Source organism: Elephas maximus, chromosome 16 (assembly GCF_024166365.1).
Source record: "Elephas maximus indicus isolate mEleMax1 chromosome 16, mEleMax1 primary haplotype, whole genome shotgun sequence".
Classification (NCBI taxonomy): Eukaryota; Metazoa; Chordata; class Mammalia; order Proboscidea; family Elephantidae; genus Elephas; species Elephas maximus.
This window is the reverse complement of record NC_064834.1, coordinates 35,378,438-35,401,147: the sequence shown is the minus strand read 5'-3', so window position 1 is coordinate 35,401,147 and position 22,710 is coordinate 35,378,438. Positions and strand designations below refer to the sequence as shown.

Here is a 22,710-nt window from a genome sequence, read left to right as displayed (position 1 = left end):
AATATATTTGAGGTAAAATAAGATAAAAGAATTAAAGAAATGAAGAAACCCTAAGAATTATGTGGGACTTTAGCAAGAGGAATAATATACAAGTGATTGGAGTGCCAAAATGGGGAGAATAACAGAAAATACAGAGAGAATTGTTGATTTGTTGGCAGAAAACTTCCCTGATATCATGAAAGATAAGATATCTATCCAAGAAGCTCACTGAACACCACACAGCGTAGACCAAAAAGAAAGTCATCAAGACATATTATAATCAAACTTGCCAAAACCAAAGATAAAGAGAGAATTTTAAGAGTGGCTAGGGATAAACAAAGTCATCTATAAAGGAGAGTCAATAAGACTAAATTCTGACTACTCAGCAGAAACCATGCAGGCAAGAAGGCAATGAGATGACATATATAAAGCATTGATGGAAAATAATTGCCAGCCAAGAATTAGATATCCAGCAAAACTGTCTCAAATATGATGGTGATATTAGGGCATTTCCAGATAAACAGACATTAAGGGAATATGTAAAAAACCAAACTAAAATTATAAGAAATTCTAAAACGAGTCCTCTGGTTAAAGAATCAATATCAGATAACAACCCAAGACTAGAACACACGACAGAATGACTAGATATCAATACAGATAGTGAAGTCACAAAAATAAATCAGAGTAAAACACTAAAAATAGGGACACGGAGATGTCAATATGTAAAAGATGACAACATTAAAACAAAAAAGAGGGACTAAATTATGTAGTCATAGAACTTTCATATGAAGAGGAAGCCAAGGTGATATAAAGAAATAAAAGATTGGTTTAAACTTAGAAAAATAGATGTAAATATTAAGGTAACCACAAAGGAAACTAACAATCCTATGCATCAAAATAAAAACGAGAAATACATAGTCAGCAAATATAAAATCAACAATAATGAAAAAGATGAAAAGAAAATTCATAAAGAAAAACAACTCAGCTCAGAAAATTAAGTGGAACAAAGAAACTGTCAACAACACAAAAATCACATCAAAATGACAGCACTTAACTCATATCTATCAATAATTATACTGAATGTAAATGGACTAAGTGCACCAATAAAGAGACAGAGAGTGGCAGAAGGGATTAAAAAAACATGATACTTCTATATGCTGCCTACAAGAGACACTCCTTAGATATGAACAAACTAAAACTCAAAGGATGGAAAAAATACATCAAGCAAACAACAATCAAAAAGCAGCATGAGTGGCAATATTAATCTCTGACAAAATAGACTTTAAAGCAAAATCCACCACAAAGGATAAAGAAGGACACTATTTAATGACTAAAGGGTCAATACACCAGGAGGACATACCCATAATAAATATTTACACACCCAGTGACAGGGCTTCCAAACACATGAAACAAATTCTAACAGCATTGAAAAGAGAGATAGATAGCTCCCCAGCAATAGTGGGAGACTTCAATGCACCACTTTCGGTGAAGGACGGAACATCCAGAAAGAAGCTCAGTAAAGACACAGAAGATTAAATGCCACAATCAACCAACTTAATCTCATAGAAATATACAGAACACTCCATCCAGCAGCAGCCAAGTATAGTTTCTTTTCCAATGCACATGGGACATTCTCTAGAATAGACCACATATTAGGCCACAAAGCAATCCTTAAGAGAATCTAAAACACTGAAATATTACAAAGCATCTTTTCTGGCCAAAAAGCCATATAAGCAGAAATAAATAATAGAAAAAGCAAGGAAAAAAAAATCACATACATGAAACCTGAACAACACCTTGCTCAAAAACTCCTGGGATGGAATAAAGAAATTCACAGAATCAAATGAGAATGAAAACACATCCTACCAGAACCCTTGGGACACAGAAAAAGCAGTGCTCAGAGGCCAATTTATACCAATAAATGCACACATTCAAAAAGAAGAAAGGCCAAAATCAAAACATTAACCCTACAATTCGAACAAATAGCGAGAGAGCACCAAAAGAAGCCCACGGGCACCAGAAGAAAGGAAATAATAAAAATTAGAGCAGAAATAAATGAAAGAATAGAAAAACAATTGGAAGAGTTAACAAGATCAAAATCAAGAAATCATTGACCAAACTGACAAAAGAAAAACAGGATAGGAAGCAAATAACATGAATAAGAAATGAAGTGGGCAAGATCACAACAGACTCGACTGAAATTAAAACAATCATAAGAAAATACTATGAAAAATTCTACTCCAACAAATTTGAAAACCGAGAGGAAATGGACAAATTTCTAGAAATACACTACCTACCTTAACTACCAGAAACCAAGGTAGAAAACCTAAATAAACCTATAACAAAAGAAGGGATTGAAGAGGTAATTAAAAAACTTCCAAAAAAAAAAAAAAAAGCCCTGGCCTTGATGGTTTCACTGGAGAATTTTACCAAACTTTCAGAGAAGAGTTAACACCACTACTACTAAAAGTATTTCAGAGCATAGAAAAGAATGGTATACTCCTGAACTCATTGTATGAAGCCAGTATAGCCCTGATATCACAAAAGAAGAAAATTACAGACCAACATCCTTCATGAACATAGATGCAAAAATCTTCAACAAAATTCTAGCCAACAAAATTCAACAACATATCAAAAAAATATTTCACCATGGCCAACTGGGATTCATACCAGGTATGCAGGGATGCTTTAGCAATAGAAAAACAATCAATGTAATGCATCACATAAATAAAACAAAATATGAGAACCAGATGATCTTATTCATTGATGCAGAAAAGATATTTGACAAAGTCCAACACCCATTCATGATAAAAACTATCAGCAAAATACGAATAGAAGGGAAATTCCTCAACATAATAAAGGGCATTTATATGAAACCAACAACCAACATCATCCTAAATGGAGTCTGAAAGTATTACCCTTGAGAACAGGAGCCAGACAAGTGTGCCCTTTATCACCACTCTTATTCAACATTGTGCTGGAGGCCCTAGCCTGATCAGTTAAGCAAGAAAAGGAAATAAAAGGCATCCAAATTAGTAATGAAGAAGTAAAAGTATCCCTGTTTGCGATGATATGATCCTATACACAGAAAACCTCAAAGAATCCACAAAAAACTACTGGAACTAATAGAAGATTTCAGCAAAGGATCAGGGTAAGATAAACATACAAAAATCAGTTGGATTCCTCTACACCAACAAAGAGAACTTACAAGAGGAAATCACCAATTCGATACCATTTACAACAGCCCCCAAGAAGATAAAATAAACCAAAAACCAAACCTGTTGCCATCCAGTCGATTCCGACTCATAGTGACCCTATAGGACAGAGTAGAACTGTCCCATAGAGTTTCCGAGGAGCACCTAGTGGATTTGAACTGCTGAACTTTTGGTTAGCAGCCGGTAGCAATTAACCACTGGGCCACCAGGGTTTCCAGATAGATAAAATACCTAGGAATAAATCTAACCGGAGACGTAAAAGACCTATACAAAGAAAACGACAAGGCACTACAGCAGGAAATCAAAGACCTACATAAGCAGAAAAACATACCTTGCTCATGGATAGGAAAGCTTAACATCGTGAAAATGTCAATTCTATCAGACACAATGCAATCCCAATCCAAATTCCAATGACATTTTTTAATGAGATGGAGAAACAAATCACCAACTTCATAGGGAAAAGGATGAGGCCTTGGATAAGGAAAGAATTACTGAAGAAGAAAAACAAAGTGGGAGGCCTCACACTACCTGATTTTAGAAGCTATTATACTGCCATGGTAGTCAAAACAGCCTGGTACCAGTATAACAAAAGATACATAGACCAGTGGAACAGAATTGAGAATCCAGACGTAAATTCATCCACCTGTTAGTGGCTGATAGTTGACAAAGGCCCAAAGTCAGTTAAACGGGGAAAAGACAGTCTCTTTAACAAATGGGGCTGGCATAACTGGATATCCAACTGCAAAAAAATGAAACAAGACCCATACCTCACACCTTGTGCAAAAAGGAACTCAAAATGGATCAAAGACCTAAATGCAAAATCTAAAATGATAAAGATTATAGAAGAAAAAAATAAGGACAACTCTAGGAGCCCTCATACATGGCACAAACAAGACAAACCGTAACTAACAATGCACAAACACCAGAAAAGAAACTAGATACCTGGAAGCTCCTAAAAATCAAACACTTATGCTCATCCAAAGACTTCACCAAAAGAGTAAAAAGATTACCTACATACTGGGAAAAAATTTTTGGCTACGACATATCTGATCAGGGTCTAATCCCTAAAATCTACAAGATAGTGCAAAACCTCAACAATAAAGAGACAACTAACAATTTAAAAATGGGTGTCATGGATTGCACTGTATTCCCCCAAAATATGTGTTAACTTGGTTAGGCCATGATTCCCAGTAACGTGTAGTTGTCCTCCATTTTGTGATTTTCCTATGTGTTATAAATCACAATCTCTGCCTGTGGTTAAAGAGGATTAGGATGGGATGTCACACCCTTGCTCAGGTTACATCCCTGATTCAATATAAAGGGAGTTTACCTGGGGTGTGCCCTGCATCACCTTTTATCTTATAAGAGATAAAAGGAAAGGGAAGCAAGCAGAGAGTTGGGGACCTCATACCGCCAAGACAGCAGTGCTGGGAGCAGAGCACATCCTTTGGACCCTGGGTTCCTGCATGGAGAAGCTCCTATTCCAGGGGAAAAAATGATGACAAAGACTTTCCTCCAGGGCTGACAGAGAGGGAAAGCCTTGCCCTGGAGCTGACACCCTGCATTTGAACTTCTAACCTACTTGACTGTGAGAAAATAAATTTCTCTTTCTTAAAGCCATCCACTTGTGGTATTTCTTTTATAGCAGCACTAGGTGACTAGGACAATGGGCAGAGGATACGAACAAGCATTTCACCAAAAAAGACATTCAGGAAGCTAATAGATACATGAGGAAATGTTCACGATCATTAGCCGTTAGAGAAATGCAAATCAAAACCACAATGAGATATCATCTCACCCCAACGAGGCTAACATTAATCCAAAAAACAGAAAATTATAAACGTTGGTGAGGTTGTGGAGAGACTGGAACACTTACACATGGCCGGAGAGAATGTAAAATGGTACAGCCACTTTGGAAATCAACCTGGCATTTTCTTAAAAAGTTAGAAATAGAAGTACCATACGATCCAGCAATCTCACTCCTTGGAATATACCCTAGACAAGTAACAGCCATCACATGAATAGATGTATGCACAGCCATGTTCACTGCAGCACTGTTCACAATAGCGAAAAGGTGGAAACAATCTAGGTGCCCATCAACAAACAAATGGATAAACAAATTATGGTATAATCACACAGTGGAATACTTCACAATAATATAGAGCAATGATGACTCCAAGAAACATCTCACAGCATGAATAAATCTCGAAGGCACTATGCTGAGGGAAATCAGCTGCAAAAGGACAAATATTATATGAGACCACCATTATGAGAACTCAAGAAAAAGCTTAATCACAGAAGAAAACATTCTTTGATGGTTACAAGGATGGGGAGAGAGGAAGAGGGGAATTCACTAGATAGTAGACAAGGATTCTCTTAGGTGAAGGGAAGGACAACACACAATACAGGGGAAGTCAGCACAGCTGGACTAAACCAAAAGCTAAGAAGTTTCCTGAACACAACCAAACACTTTGAGGGTTAGAGTAGCAGGGGCAGGGGTCTGGAGACCATGTTTCAGGGGAAATCCAGGTCTATTGGCATAACAAAGTTTATTAAAATGCTCCGCATCTCACTTTGGTGAGTGGTGCCTGGGGTCTTAAAAGTTTGTGAACAGCCATCTAAGATGCATCAATTTGTCCCAACCCACCTGGAGCAAAGGAGAATGAAGAACACAAAAGACACAAGAAAAATATTATCCCATGAGACAAAAGGGACACATAAACCAGAGACTCCATCAGCCTGAGATCAGAAGAACTAGACGGTGCCCAGCTACCACCAAGGACCACTCTACAAGGGACACAGCAGAGAGTCCATGATGGAGCAGGAGAAAGGTGTAGTGCAGAACTCAAATTCATGTAAAAAGACCAGACTTAATGGTCTGGCTCAGACTAGAGGAATCCCAGAAGACATGGCCCCTGGACTCTCTGTTAACCCAGAATTAAAACCATTCCTGAAGCCAACTCTTCAGACAAAGATTAGACTGAAAAATAAAACATAAAATAACACTCAAGAAGAGTGTGCTTCTTAGTGCAAGCAGATACACGAGACAAAATGGGTAGCTCCTGTCCCAGGCAGGATGAGAAGTTAGAAAGGGATAGGAGCTGGTTGAATGAACACAGGAAACCCGGGATGGAAAACGAGAGTGTGCTGTCACATTATAGAGATTGCACCTAGGGTCACATAAAAATATGCGTATAAATTTTTGTATGCAAAATTAACCTGAGCTTTAAAATTTCACCTAAAGCATAATAATAAGAAAAATCAAATGATGTACTGCATTGGGCAAATCTGACGCTAAAGATCTTTTTAAAGTATTGAAATCAAAGATGTAATTTTGAGGATTAAGTGCACCTGACCTAAGCCATGGTATTTTCAATTGTTTCAATGCATGCTGAAGAGGGACAATGAATAAGAAAGACCAAAGAAGAATTGATGCCTTTGAATTATGATATTGTTGAAGAATATTAAATATATCATGGACTTCCAGAAGAACCAATCAATCCGCCTTGGAAGAAGTACAGCCAGGATGTTCCTTAAAAGCAAGGATGGCAAGACTTCGTCTCACAGACTTTGGACATGTTATCAGGAGGGACCAATATCTGGAAAGGGCATCATGGTTGGTAAAGTAGAAGCTCAGTGAAAAAGAAGAAGACCTTCAATGAGATGGACTGACACACTGGCTGCAAAAATGGGCTCCAACATAGCAACAATTGTGAAGATGTTGCAGGACCAGGCAGTGTTTCATTCTGTTATACATGGGGTCACTATGAGTCACAACCAACTTGAGGACACCGGTCTTAGTTATCCAGTGCTGCTATAACAGAAATACCACAAGTGGATGGGTTCAACAAATAGAAATTTATCCTCTCACAGCCTAGTAGGTAGAAGTCTGAATTCAGGGTGCCAGCTCCAGGGGAAGACTTTCTCTCTTTGTCAGCTCTGGAAGAAGGTCCTTGTCATCAATCTTCCACTGGCCAAGGAACTTCTTAGCGCAGGGACCCCGGGTCCAAAGAACAAGCTACGCTCACTGTGCTTCTTTGTTGGTGGTATGAGGTCCCTCATGTCTCTCTGCTCACTTCCCTCTTTTATACATCAAAAGAGATTGGCTCAAGACACAATCATATCTTGTATATTGAGTCCTACCTCATTAACATAACTTCTGTTAATCCCATCTCATCAACATCATAGAGATAGGATTTACAACACATAGGAAAATCACATCAGGTGACAAAATGGTGGATAATCACAAAATGCTGGGAATCATGGCCTCCTCAAATTGATATGCATATTTTTTGGGGACACAATTCAGTCTATGACAACACCTAACAAAATCAACAACAACAACATTCCTCATGAATATAGATGTAGAAATTCTCGAGAAAATTCTAGCCAATAGAATTCAACAGCATATCAAAAAAATAATATTTCATGATCAAGTGGGTTTCATTCCAGGGATGCAAGAACTGTTCAACATTAGAAAATCAATCAACGTCATTCACCACTAAATAAAACAAAGGAAAAGAATCACATGATCATCTCAGTTGATACAGAAAAGACATTTGATAAAATCCAACAGGCTTTCCCGATAAAAGCTCTCAGCAAAATAGGAATGAAAGCAAATATATCAAATAGATGTATACAAACAGTAAATATTATTCTTAACAGAGAGAGACTGAAATCATTCCACTTGAGAATGGGAACCAGGCAAGGACACCCTTTGTCACCACTCTTATTCAATATTGTACTAGAAGTCCTAGCAAATGCAATAAGGCAAGAAAGGGAAATATTGAGCATCCTAATTGCCAAGGAAAAAGTAAAACTATCCTCATTTGCAGATGACATGATCCTATACACAGAAAATTCCACAGAGTTCACAAGAAAGTTACTGGAACTAATAGAAGTGTTCAGCAAATGGCAGGGTACAAGATCAACATGAAAAAATCAGTTGGATTCCTCTACACTGACAAAGAGAACTTTGAAAACGAAATCAGGAAGACAATACCATTTACAATAGCCCCCCCAAAGGATAAAATCCTTAAGAATAAATCTAACTAGGATGTAAAAGACTTATGCAAAGAAAACTACTCAACACTACTGCAAGAAACCAAAACAGACCTACATAAATGGAAAAACATACCATGCTTGTGGAACGGAAGACTTAACATGGTGAAAATGTCAATACTACCCAAAGCCAAAGCAGTCTATAGATATAATGCAAACCCAGTGCAAATTCCAACAACATTCTCTATCAAAATGGAAAAAGTAATCTCTAACGTTATGTGGAAAGGAAAGCAGTCTTGGATAGCTAAAATATTATTGAAGAAGAAGAACAAAGTAGGAGACCTCAAATTTCCCAATCTCAGAAACTACTATACAGCCATGGTAGTCGAAACAGCCTGGTACTGGTAGAATGACAAACACACATATCAATGGAACAGAACTGAGAATCCAGAAATAAATCCATGCAGCTATAGGGCAGTCGGAATCGACTCGACGGCACTGGGTTTTTTTTTTTTTTGGGTTATGGACAGCTCATCTTTGACAAAGGGCTGAAGTCCATTAAATGGGGAAGAGATAGTCTTTTTAACAAATGGTACTGGTAAAACTGGATATTCATTTGCAGAAAAATGAAACAGGATGCATACCTCACACCATGCACAAAAAAAAAGACTAACTCAAAATGAATCAAAGATCTAAATGTTAAACCTAAATTGACAGAGTGGAATTGCCCCTGAGGGTTTCTGTAAATCTTTAAGGAAGTCAACGGCCACATCTTTCTCCTGGGGCACAGCGGGAGGGCTCAAATTGCTAACCTTTCAGTTAGCAGTAGGGGAGCACTTTAACCACTGCACCACCAGGGCTCCATGTGCTTCTTAGAACAATCATTTATATGAGACCAAAAGGGCAACCTTTGCCCAAAAGCAAAAATGAGAAGGTAGGGAGGGGCAGGGAAACCAGACAAATAGAAATAGGGAACCAGGGTGGAAACGGGGAGAGTGCTTATACATTGCAGAGATTGCAGACAATGTCATGCAGCAATTTGTGTATGAATTACTGAATGGAAAGCTAATTTTCTGTGTAAATTTTCACCTAAAGCACAATAAAATGCTAAAAGAAAAACAAAGGCTATGCAACCGGAAAGATCAAGAGTCTAAGATAAACAAACTATGGTACATACACACAATGGAATACTACACAACGATAAAGAATGATGATGAATCTGCAAAACATCTCATGAATCTGGAGAGCATTATGCTGAGTGAAATAAGTCAATCACAAAAGGACAAATATTGTATGAGCCCACTACTATAAAAAATCGTGAAAAGGCTTATACACAGAAGGAAACAATCTTTGATGGTTACGAGGGAGGGGAGGGATGAGAAGGGAAAAATACTAAATAGGCAATAGATAAGTCGTAACTTGGGTGGAAGGTAAGAGAGTACACAATACTGGGGAAGCCAACACAACTGGACAAAAGCAAGGTCATGGAAGCTCCATAGACACATCCAAACTCCCTGAGGGATCGAGTCACTGGGCTGAGGGCTGTGGTCCATGGTCTCAGGGGACATCTTGGCATAACATAGTTTATAAAGAAAATAATCTGCATCCTACTTTGGTGAGTAGCATCTGGGGTCTTAAAAGAACAAACAAATCAGTCTCAGAAGAAATACAACCAGAATAATTCTCAGAGGCAAGTATAGTGAGGCTTTGGCTGGCTTACTTTGGACACATCACCAGGAAAGACCAATTGCTAGAAAAAGACATCATGTTTAGCAAAGTGAAAATGAAAAAGAAGGAAATCCTCAGTGAGATGGATAAACATAATAGCTGCAACAACAGACTCAAACATACTGCGATCATTAAGGTGTGTGTCAAGTGGTTTGGGCCATGATTCTCAGTGGCTTGGTAGTTATGATGTAGTTTGACAGTCATATAATGATATAATCTCCTCCATAATGAGATCTAATATAACGTAATCACCTCCATGATGAGATCTGCTATGAGCAGCCAATCAGCCAAGTTTCCTTAAGAGTGTGGCCTGCATCTAGTATATGTGGACTTTCTGGCAAAGCTCCCTGGCTTTTGCTCTGCTCTGGATCCTGCCTTCAGCTGATCAGTATCTGACCTCCAGTTCTTGGGACTTGGGCCAATAGTCTGCCTGCTGTATGACCTGTGGATCTTGGGTTCATCAGCCCCTGCAGCTATGTGAGTCAGGAAAAGCCTCCAGCCTAATGTTTCACATCTGACCCATGGATTTGGGACTTTTCAGCCTCTACAACCACATGTGCAATTTCTTTGAGATAAATCTCTTTTTTTCTCTCTATATACACTTCACTGGTTTTGCTTCTCTAGAGAACACAGCCTAAAACACATACCAATGTTCATGAAGATAGGGCAAGATGGGGTAGCATTTTGTTTTGCTATACATGGGGTCTATGTGAATCAGAGCTGACTCAGTGGCAACTAACAACATTATAAATAAAGTAGACCTAATAAATGTATCTACCACCCATCTGTCAGTTTGTCATACTGTGATAGCTTGCATGTTGCTATGATGCTGGAAGACTAACCATCAGTATTTCAAATACCAGCAGGGTCACCATGATGAACAGGTTTCAGTGGAGCTTCCAGACTAAGACAGACTAGGAAGAAAGGCCTGGTGATCTACATCCAAAAATTAGTCAATGAAAGCCTTATGATCAAAAAAGAACATTGTCTAACTCACTTGGTTTGGACACATCTTCATGAAGGATCGATCACTAGTGGGGAACATCATGTTTGGTGAAATAGAAGAACAGTGAGGGCAAGGGAGCCCCTCAGTGAGATGAACTGGCACAATAACCACAACAATGGACTCAAACATGCCAGGAATTGTGAGGGTGATGCAGGATTTAGCAACATTTTGTTGTGCAAAACTTTGACACGAGTTGGAGTTGACTTGGTGGCAGCTATCTATCTATATATTCATTAGACAGATCTAATGTTGCTGTTAAATGCCATCAAGTTGGCTCCAACTCGTAGTGACCTTATGTATAAAAGAAAAAAAACTTTGCCCAGTCCAGTGCCATCCTCAAAATAGCAGGTATGTTTGAGTCCATTGTTGCAGCCACTGTCTCAATCCATGTCTTTGAGGATGTAAATATTTTATATATATATATATATTTTTTTTTTTTCAAGGGAGAATTGAGAAATTTCTTCCAGCTACTTATCAGTCTACTGACTTAGGCAATATCTAATTAAAAAATACTAAGAAAACAAATAAATTAATGTTCAATTTCATCCTCTCAATGACTCTTGAAAACAGAATATATGTTTTGTTTTGTCTTTTTTTTTTTAATATTTTGTATGTGAAGACAGAGTCCAAGCGAGTTACTGAAAAAAAGTCCCCACTGTCTGGAGCAAATTATATGCTTAAATAGATGGGATGACATTCATGGTAAGCAATTTGTTTCACATTCCTTCTCACTTCAGAATAATGAGTTTTAGTCCTCTGGATTTACAGGGTAAAAAAAAAAAAACAAAACAAAAGAAAAAGCATCGATTTATTTCTAAAATACTTCAATGTAGAGCCATACGGATTTAAAAAGATGATAAACATAAAAAAGAATTATCTTTTGATAGCTCTGAGGGACTGTTTGATTTCTTATAATGTATCCGTATCACCAGCACTTCATTTAATAAATTTTATTTAAGGTAAATCCATAAAATGATCTAAATACAAGAAAAATATAACAACAAATTTTCCTTTACAATGTTTCTTATGCCTGAGCTTCCATTTCCATTTCATCTGCCACCATAGTCCAGACTTACAACACTTCACACTTGGATTATTAGTTGCTCTTTCTCCGTTTCAATCTACTTTGCATAATGCCACTGGATTAATTTCACTAAAACATTGTTTTTATTATATTGCTCCCCTGATCAAATGCTCCCTGTCCTCTACAGGATAAAGTTCAAATTCTTTTGAATGACATTCAAAATTTCTTCCTTTCCAGCATCAACCAACCTTTCTAAATTTGTCTCTCACTATTTAACTGAATGGACACCCTGGTGGTGTAGTTGTTAACAGCTGCTAACCAAAAGGCTGGCAGTTCAAATCTACCAGGAGCTCTTTGGAAACCCTGTGGGGCAGTTCTACTCTGTCCTGTAGGGTCGCTATGAGTCAGAATTGACTCAAATGGCAATGGGTTTGGTTTGAGTTTTTTACTTTACTGAGCGAATCACCAATCTTCACCTTTATCTCCTATTCCACATGCATTCTGATTTTGTGCCTTTTTACTATCATTTCATTTTTCATGGATAGTGTATTTGTTTTCTATTGCTTCTACAGAAAATTATCATACACTTAATGGCTTAACACAACACAAATTTATTATCTTACAGTTCTGGAGACCACAAGTCCAAAATGGGCCTAAAATCACAGCGCCAGCAGGGCTGTGTTCCTTTCTGTAGGCTCTAAGAAAATCTATTTTCTTGCCTTCACCAGTTTCTGTAGGCTGCCCACATTCCTTGGCTTGAGGTCCCCTTCCATATTCAAAGCTAGCAATGACTGGTTGAGTCTTTCTCACATTGGATCTGTCTCTTCTGCCTCTCTCTTCCACTTTTAAGGACTGTTGTGAGTGCATTGGGCCCACCTGCCTGGATAATTCAGGAAAATCTCCCTATTTTAAGGTCATTGATTAGTAACCATAATTCCACCTGATACTTTAATTCTCCTTTGTCATGTAACATAACATATTCACAGTTTCTGGGAATTAGAACACAGACATCTTTGGGGGCCATACAATATTATGTAGCCATTAAAAAGTATGTTTGCAAGAATTATTTAAACAATGAAGAAAATGATTACTTATATTCTTCAAGGAAAAAATATGAATATATACATATAAAAAAATACATAATCTCAAATCAGAAAAAAAAGTTTACATAAATACATAAAAAAGCTAGAAATAAATATACCAAAATAATGAAAAAGTCATTTTTAAAATAGTTTTTCTTTTCACATTTTTAAAAGTCTAAGTTAAACATATTTTTAGTTTATGATAAATTATTTTAATTTATAAATTATATATAATTATATAAAAATTCATAAAATTAGCAATATACACGTTTATTCTTTTTTCTTCAAACCCACAATTTTTACTTCTAGAACAAGTTTGAGAAACATCTAATAGACATTTGCTGGGCACCAGACACCATGCTGAGTAACAAAGAGCAGACATAGTCCCTGCCCTTAAGAAGCTTACCCTCAATAAAAATATTAGACAAATAACTAATCACAATATTTAGTAGATGGCAATATTGGTGGTATGCACAGGCATAGTACTCTTTCAGAGGAGGGAGGAATAATCCTTTCTACAGGGTGGTTGGGGACGGTTTCATAGGAAGGTGACATTTGAGAAGGATTTTCAAAAATAAATGAGATCTTTTCCAGTTTCTAATTAATAGAAATGTTTTCTGTAACTGTAACTGCTTTCTAAAACATAATATATGTGAAAAGCATAATTCTTACATAAAATCAAAAGTCATAACTCTATTTCATACCGTGAATTTCTGGATTTAATTTGTTTTGGTCAGGAACCTACTGTCCTTGGGCAGAAATGGGTCATCTTCACAATGCTAACAATGCCCTTCACTTTTTTTTTTTTTGAATAAAGAATAAAATCTGAATGATTAAGCTGAAATGAGAAAATGAAAGTTTCTGAGGAGAAGTATCTTCTTTGAAAGCTTATGCAGCCAGGTATGGGTTAGGTGCTGTGGTCCAAAAGATGCATAGAGGAGGGCTATGCAGGAGTCCAGGAAGCTGTAGTTCTAAAAATCTCCCCAGGGTGTTCTGATGGTTGGCCAGGTTTGGAAGGAAAATCAGAGTATTCCTGGACCTCTTATCAGGCAGCTGCAAGACTGAAGACCAAACTGCCCATGATGATTTCCCCCAACTCGAAAAATATTTATTGTCTGCATTAGTCACATGACCTTGAAATATTTGTGGTTTAGTACCTGAGTTATTTGATATTGTTACTTCATGTATGGATCTTGATTTCTTGGCTAGACTGCAAGCTTCATGAAGGTGAGAAAAACATTGTTATGAGTTAAATTGTGTCCCCCCAAAAGATATTTTGAAGTCCTAAGCCCTGGTGGACATATTATCAATTAAGCCCTGGTGGACATATTATCAGGAGGGACCAATCCCTGGAGAAGGATATCATGCTTGGTAAAATAGCTGGTCAGTGAAAAAGAGGAAGAGCCTCAAAGAGATAGATTAACACAGTGGCCGCAACAATGGGCTCAAGCATAACAATGATTGTGAGCATAGAGAAGGACCAGGCAGTATTTTGTTCTGTCGTCCACGGGGTTGCTATGAGTTGGAACCAACTCGATGGCACCTAACAGCAACAGCAACAACCTCTGCTACCTGTGAACGTGACCTTGTTTGGAAATAGGGCCTTTGAAGGTGCTATCAGTTAACATGAGATCATACTGGTATAGGATGAGTCCTAATTCGAGTGGTGTCCTTACAGAAAGAGAAGAGGCACAGACAGACAGACAAGGAAGACGACCATGTAAAGACAGAGGCAGAGATTGGAGCGATGGATCTACAAGCCAAGAAATGCCAAGGATTTCCAGCAACCACCAGAATGTAGGCAGAGACAAGGAAGGATTTTTCCCTAGAATCTGTGGAAAGAGCATTGCCCTGCTCACACCTTAAATTGGGATTTCAAGCCTCCAGAACTGTGAGAAAAATAAACTTCTGTTGTTTTAATTCACCCACTTTGTGGTACTTTGCCATAGGAAACTAATACATACATCTTCAAGTTTTCCTTCAGAGTTCCTTCCCCGGTGCTATGTACAGTGAATCTCAATTGATACGTATTGAAAGAATATGTGAATGAGTAAAATCGTCACTTTCCTTCACCTGGAAATTTGTACTTGGAACTAAAGGACTATCTCAGGCAAGGGCAATATCCTTCATAAAGACTATAACAAATCCTCAGAGTGTCTATAAAAGCATCTAGAGCTATCACTGTATCCCCTTACATGCCCTTCAGAGTTATAATACTGGTTGATAATATTTTTTACTTCCCTGATGAAGTTTATACACTTAACATGTTTCTGTGCCACTTGTTTGGTGTTATACTATTCTCTTTATCAATTACAGCAAGCTGTACCTGTTTCTTAATGTACTTGTCCCTTAACTAGAGGACCTCTGAAAAACCAGTTGAGAACCAACAGTGAAAATGCCCATCCCATGAAAATTCCTGTCCAAAAATACCTTTTCACCTGAGCTATACCAGAGTTTTAAACAATTACCCCAATTATATGATCATTTGTATAGTTCATATAGACTATAACATCTTCGTAACAAAGGTGTTTGTTTACTTGATTCATTCTCATAATTGCCTCAACTGTCTACTTGGTCTATATAATCAGTCTGTTCTGGCAGTCTATTTGTTAGAGTTGTGCTGGCATCCACTTTGAAGGCCATACACAGAACAACTGTGTGGCATCCCACATGTATAACAGAAATGTCTAGAATAAACACATTGACCTTGGCATGACACGCAGTGTAGGCGGTTTGTATGCATAATCATGGCCACAGCCTGCTTGGCTTGTTCAAGGTCATATAACAAATGTGGGTTTGGTTACAACTTAGAGTCCTCCAGCTTCTAGTCTGGTATTAACTTTAAAAAAGCCCATCTGAACACATTTTTATTTTTTTTCAGTAAATGCTATAAAAGTAGTCTCAATTTTATAGAGTGCATTATTTTTATGGGCAAAAAAAGTTGCATCATTCTAACGATACTCTAAGTGAATTGCTTTACAACTGGGACACACAGAGCTATGCTGATCTGGATTGAACTATGCCAGGTCCAACATGACATATCTTCATTCAGTGTCAATTTTAGTCTATCACTTGAGGGGAAATATATTAAAACAAAACAAATGTATTATAGAATAGCATACAAAATCCATAAACAATTTAAAAAAACACGAGCCTTCAAAAAATTAAGTCTCAAAAGTGGTCTCAGGCTAAGCAGTTGGACACCCCAGGAGCAGAAGTTTCTTAAAGTCCGGTTACCAGTTATGGGTACTCTGGTGGAAAAATTTGAGACTCACTGCCAAATTTCAATGTCAGAGGTTTTTCCATCTTATTTAATAAGTTAGGTACTTTACAAGGCTACATTTAATCTACCAGAAAAAAAAAAAAAAGGTGGCCTTAAATACAAATCTCTTCCTATCCATATTGAAATGGATTTCAACTACCTTCTAATCTATTAGACACAGTACTTTCAATAATTTTTTTTTTAATATATAACTTTATTACTAACTAGTTTGGCTGTTTAGTTCAGTAATTAAAAAGGAAAAAAAAAAATGCAAAAACACTTGTAGTCACATCCTTCCTTTTCGGGCTTCCACCAAACTTTCAACCATATTTAGGACACTTCTTTTCTACTTTTTTTTTTTTAGTTTTTCTGGGGCAAGGACAGTGTCATGCACAAACATAAAAAGATTTCAAACACTCTAAATGCTCAGTAAGCTTTTGTGAATGGATACATTTTGAAATAGAGGCTTGAGTCCTGATTATTAAGTTTTATAGAATTAATTATCAAAGACCCATGGCTTCTTCACTCAGGGATAGATTTGACCTTCAGAAAGCAAAGCAGAATTTTGAGGGCTTCTAACACAGTTTTCACAATTCTGTTTCTCCTGGCTTGTCTACTATACAGACCACTCCAAGTTCACTTTATTTTCTGGGGAATTTCCCGGTGTGCTTGAGAGATGCAGGCATTTCACTGTCACTTTTCAAAATGTGTAGATGTTTTTTACAACAAATATAGATTTTTTGAAACCCTAAACCTTTCTAGATTATATTTATTACAGTGAATTTTAGACATGCTTATTTTTCTGTTCTGAACAGGGACAGAAGGGACAAAATTAGAACATTATACTAATATAATGTTCTAAACTCACCCTCCCTCCACCCCAAATAAACCAGATAATTAGGTAAAATTGATTAGAAAATCTGACCACACCAGCAGTGTCCTCAGAGGCTAGGGGCCCACAATGCTCAGGGACCAGGGTAAGGTCTGAAGGTCTGACAAGCTTTCGAGTGCCAAAGAGGTTTCTGCTGACAGTGACCACCAGCTGGACCTTCAGACACTACACCAGCATGGGTGGCAAGGATGATATGGGGCCGTGGGCTCCACCCTGAAAGAGCTAGATGGGTGGGGATAAAACAGCTCCGTACCTCCCCAGAGCAGAAAGCAGATGAAAAGCCCATAGCTCAGCCCAATGGCACCTAAAAAGCCACACTAGCAGAGTGGCTTTTCTATCACTCATCTGTCAGTTTGTCATACTGTGGTGGCTAGAGTGTTGCTGTGATACTGGAAGCTACACCACCAGTATTCAAATACCAGCAGGGTCACCCATGGTGGACAGGTTTCAGTGGAGCTTCCAGACTAAGACAGACTAGGAAGAAGGACCTGGTGGTCTACCTCTGAAAAAATTAGCCAGTAAAAAACTTAGGAATACCAGTGGAATACTGTCTGATGTAGTGCTGGAAGATGAGTCCCTCAGGTTGGAAGACACTCAAAATACAACAGGGAAAGAGCAGATTCCTGAAAGTACAGTCGACCTTAATGACTTGGATGGAGTTAACCTTCTGGATCTTCATTTGCTGATATGGCACGGCTCAAAATGAGTAGAAGCAGTTGCAAATATCCATTAATAATCAAAACATACAATGTATAAAGCATGAATCTAAGAAAACTGGAAGTCATCAAAAATTAAATATAATGCATACAGATTGATATCCTAGGCATTAGTGAACTGAAATGGACTGGTATTGGTCATTTTGAATCAGATAATCATATGGTCTACTATGCCAGGAATGAAAAATTGAAGAGGAATGGTATTGCATTCATTGTCGAAAAGAACATTTCAAGATCTATCCTAAAGTACAATGCTGTCTGTGATAGGATAATATCCATACACCTACAAGGAAGGCCAGTTAATATAACTATTATTCAAATTTACACACCAAACACTAATTCCAAAGATGAAGAAATTAAAGACTTTTACCAGCTTCTGCAGTCTGAAATTGATCAAACATGCAATTAAGATGCATTAATAATTACTGGTGATTGGGGTGCGGAAGCTGGAAAGAAAGAAGAAGGACTGGTAGTTGGAAAATCTGGCCTTGGTAATAGGAATGATACTGGAGATAGCATGATAGAATTTTGCAAGACCAAGGACTTGTTCATTGCAAATACCTTTCTTCAACAACACCAATGGCAATTATACAGGTAGACTTCACCAGATGGAACACAGGAATCAAACTGACTACATCTGTGGAAATGGACAATGGAGAAGCTCAATATAATTGGTCAGAACAAGAATCCCCACCCCAGTGACACCGAGTTGATTCTGACTCATAGCGACCCTATAAGACAGAGAACAAGAAACGGGGCTGACTATGGAACAGATTGTCAATTGCTCATATGCAAGTTCAAGCTGAAGGTCAGGAAAATTTTTTTTAAAAGTTCATGACAGCACAATTGGACTAAACCAAAAACAAAGAAGTTTCCAGAATAAACTGAATGCTTCAAAGGCCAGCGTAGCAGGGGCAGGGGTCTGGGGACCATGGTTTCAGGGGACATCTAAGTCAATTGGCATAATAAAATCTATTAACAAAACATTCTGCATCCCACTTTGAAGAGTGGCGTCTGGGGTCTTCAATGCTAGCAAGCAGCCATCTAAGATGCATCAATTGGTCTCAACCCACCTGGATCAAAGGAGAATGAAGAACACCAAGGACACAAGGTGATTACGAGCCCAAGAGACAGAAAGGGCCACATGAACCAGCAACTACATCATCCTGAGACCAGAAGAACTAGATGGTGCCCAGCTACAACCAATGACTGCCCTGGCAGGGAACAAAACAAAGAATCCCTGAGGGAGCAGGAGAGTAGTGGGATGCAGACCCCAAATTCTCATAAGACCAGACTTAATGGTCTGATTGAGACTGGAAGGACACTGGTGGTCATGGCCCCCAGACCTTCTGTTGGCCCAGGACAGGAACCATTCCTGAAGCCAACTCTTCAGACATGGATTGGACTGGACAATGGGTTGGAGAGGGATGCTGGTGAGGAGTAAGCTTCTTGGATCAGGTGGACACTTGAGACAATGTTGGCATCTCCTGCCTGGAGGGGAGATGAGAGGGTGAAGGGGGTTAGAAGCTGGCGAAAAGGACATGAAAAGAGAGAGTGGAGAGAGATCAGGCTGTCTCATTAGGGGGAGAGTAATTGGGAGTGTGTAGCAGGTGTATATGGGTTTTTGTGTGAGAGACTGACTTGATTTGTAAACTTTCACTTAAAGCACAATAAAAATCATTAAAAAAAAAAATTCATGACAGCCAAAGTACTACCTTGAGTATATCCCACCTGAATTTAAAGATCATCTCAAGAATAGATTTGATGCTTTGAACACTAATGACTGAAGACCAGACGAGTTGTGGGATAACATCAAGGATATCACACAGGAAGAAAGCAAAAGGTCATTGAAAAAACAGGAAAGAAAGAAAAGACCAAAATGGACGTCAGAAGAGACTCTGACACTTGCTTTTGAACGTAGAGTAGCTAAAGTAAATGAAAGAAGCAATGAAGAAAAAGAGCTGAACAGAAGATTTCAAAGGGTGGCTTGAAAAGGCAAAATATAGTATGATAATATGTGCAAAGACCTCTAGTTAGAAAACCAAAAGGGAAGAACACTCTCAGAACTTCTCAAGCTGAAAGAACTAGAGAAAAAATTCAAACCTCAGTTGCAATATTGAAGGATTCTATAAGCAAGATATTAAAGGAAGCATCAAGGGAAGATGGAAGGAATACACAGTCAGTGTACCCAAAATAATCGGTTGACTTTTGACCACTTCAGAAGGTAGCACATGATCAAGAACCAATGGTACTGAAAGAAGAAGCCCAAGATGCACTGGAGGCTTTGGCAAAAAACAAGGCTCCAGGAATACCAATCGAGATATTTCAATGAATGGATTCAAGGCTGGAGGCACTTACTCATCTACGCCAAGAAATTTGGAAGACAGCTACCTGGCCAATCACATGGAAGAGACCTATATCTGTGCCCATTCCAAAGAAAGGTGATCTAATAGGATGTGGGAAATATCAAGCAATACCACTAATATGACACACAAGAAAAATTTTGCTGAAGATCATTCAAAATCGGTTGTAGCAGAACATCAACGGAAAACTGCCAGAAATACAAGCCAGTTACAGAAGAGGACGTGGAATGAGTGATATCATTGTTGATGTCAGATGGATGTTGCCTGAAAGCAGAGAATACTATAAAGATATTTACCTGTGTATTTTGTGACCACGCAAAGGCATCCAACTGTGTGGATCATAGCAAATTATGGATAACATTGTGAAGAACTGAAATTCCGTAACACTTAATTGTGCTCATGTGGAACTTGTACATAGACTAAGAGGCAATCATTCAAAGAGAACAAAGGGATACTGCATGGTTTAAAATTAGGAAAGATGTGGGTCAGAGTTGTAGTCTTTCACCATACTTATTATGCTGAGCAAATAATCTAAGAAGCTGGACTGTGACAAGAAGAGCTCAATTAGAATTGGTGGAAGACTCATTAACAACCTGCATTATGCAGGTGACACAAACTTGCTTGCTGAAAGTGAAGAAGAGTTGAAGCACTTACTGATGAAGATCAAAGACTACAGCCTTCAGTGTGGATTACACCTCAACACAAAGAAAACAAAACTCCTCACAACTGGACTGATAAACAACATTATGATAAATGGAGAAAACATTGAAGTTGCCAAGAATTTCATTTTACTTGGATCCACAATCAATGTTCATGGAAGCAGTAGTCAAGAAAGCACATGGTGTATTGCATTGGGCAAATATGCTGCAAAAGACCTCTTTAAAGTGTTGAAAAGCAAAGATGTCACTTTGAGTACTAAGGTGTGCCTGACCCAAGCCATGGTATTTTCAGTCACCTCATGTGCATGCAAAAGCTGGACAATGAATAAGGAAGACTGAAGAAGATTTGATGCCTTTTAATTATGGTGTTGGCAAAGAGTATTGAATATACCATGGACTGCCAGAAGAAGGAACAAACCTGTCTTGGAAAAAGTACAGTCAGAATGCTCCTTAGAAGCAAGGATGGCTAGAATTTGTCTTGTGTATTTTGGACATGTTATCAGGAGGAACCAGACCCTGAGAAGGACATCATGTTTGGTCAAGTAGAGGGTCAGTGAAGAAAAGGAAGACCCTCAACAAGATGGATTGACACAGTGGCTGCAACAATGGGTTCAAACATAGTAGGAATGATTGTGAGGATGGTGCAGAACCAGGCAGAGTTTCTTTCCGTTGTACTTAGGGCTGATATGAGTTGGAACCGACTCAACAGTACCTAACAACAACAACAAAGATAAAATTGGTAGGCCTGAGACTGAGGATATCTAAAAACAGCAACCTGTAACCTTGGGAATTTTAAGTGATATAAATACAATGGCTGAGAGCATTTTTAACCACAGAATTTTTGCCTTTTATACTTAGACACTTGCAAGGGTGTTGAGTTGCTCTCCTTGTAGTCCATAGTAAAATGCTTATATTTGGGAACTACATAGTTCACATTCCACTTCTTTGTTTTGTTTGTTTGTTTGTATTTTCCAAATGAATCCACATTTGTAACCAGCTTTTAATGTCTGGTTCGATTTCCAATCAAACGAGCAAATACACTTTTTGAGGAGTGATAGCAATTCTATACCTGTTTGTTTACAATTTGTCTGACAATGAGTCAGAGCCTAGATTTTTTTATACAAACCTTCTCAAGTTGATTTAGCAATCCGGAATAATTTCCTGTCTGCTGCCCGATCTTTATAATCTTAAAAAAAAAAAAAAAAAAAAGCCTTCAGTGCTCTCAGCCTCTTTGTCTAATACAAAAGTGATATTGTATATTTCGCCGAGAAAATAATACCTCTCTACGCCATTAAATTATACTGACTTATCACAAAAACCTGGTTTTTGGTTACATCATCACTCAAAATGTTGTGCCTGGGGAAACATGGCTACTCTAATTAGCAGTAAATCAAAGTCTCTCTGATGGGGAAGGACTGTGAAATGAATTGTGATGGGTGAGCTGTATCAGCAAGCTTCAGTGATTAGGAGGATTGGCTGACAAATCTATTAAGACTCTGCCTAGAAGGAAACCACACCCATTTAAGGAGAGGCCCCAGGGACTGCATTTTCCGTGGTTTTACTATTGATCCCTGTTTCCTCATACAAGAGTTCACTATAATTGACAATCAGACTGGTAATGCACAGGATGCTTTAGTCTAAATATTTAAAGGTGCTTTTTTCTGGTAATCTAATGAAGTAGGATTTTTAAAATTGAATTAACAAGAACATAACTACAACAACCAAAAACATTAAGACAAATGGGCAAGACTGTGTTCCAAGGGAGAAAATGGGAAGTTGATAT

At 38.1% G+C, this 22,710-nt stretch overlaps 1 long non-coding RNA gene across 1 annotated transcript in view; it reads right to left on the bottom strand.

Moving 5' to 3' along the window:
• Positions 1-22,117, bottom strand: part of LOC126059883 (uncharacterized) — a 56,664-nt gene extending 34,547 nt beyond the window's left edge. The window contains exon 1 of the long non-coding RNA XR_007513504.1: positions 22,054-22,117. This is a non-coding gene — a long non-coding RNA (uncharacterized LOC126059883). The remainder of the gene's footprint in view (positions 1-22,053) is intronic.
• Positions 22,118-22,710: the final 593 nt, after the last annotated feature.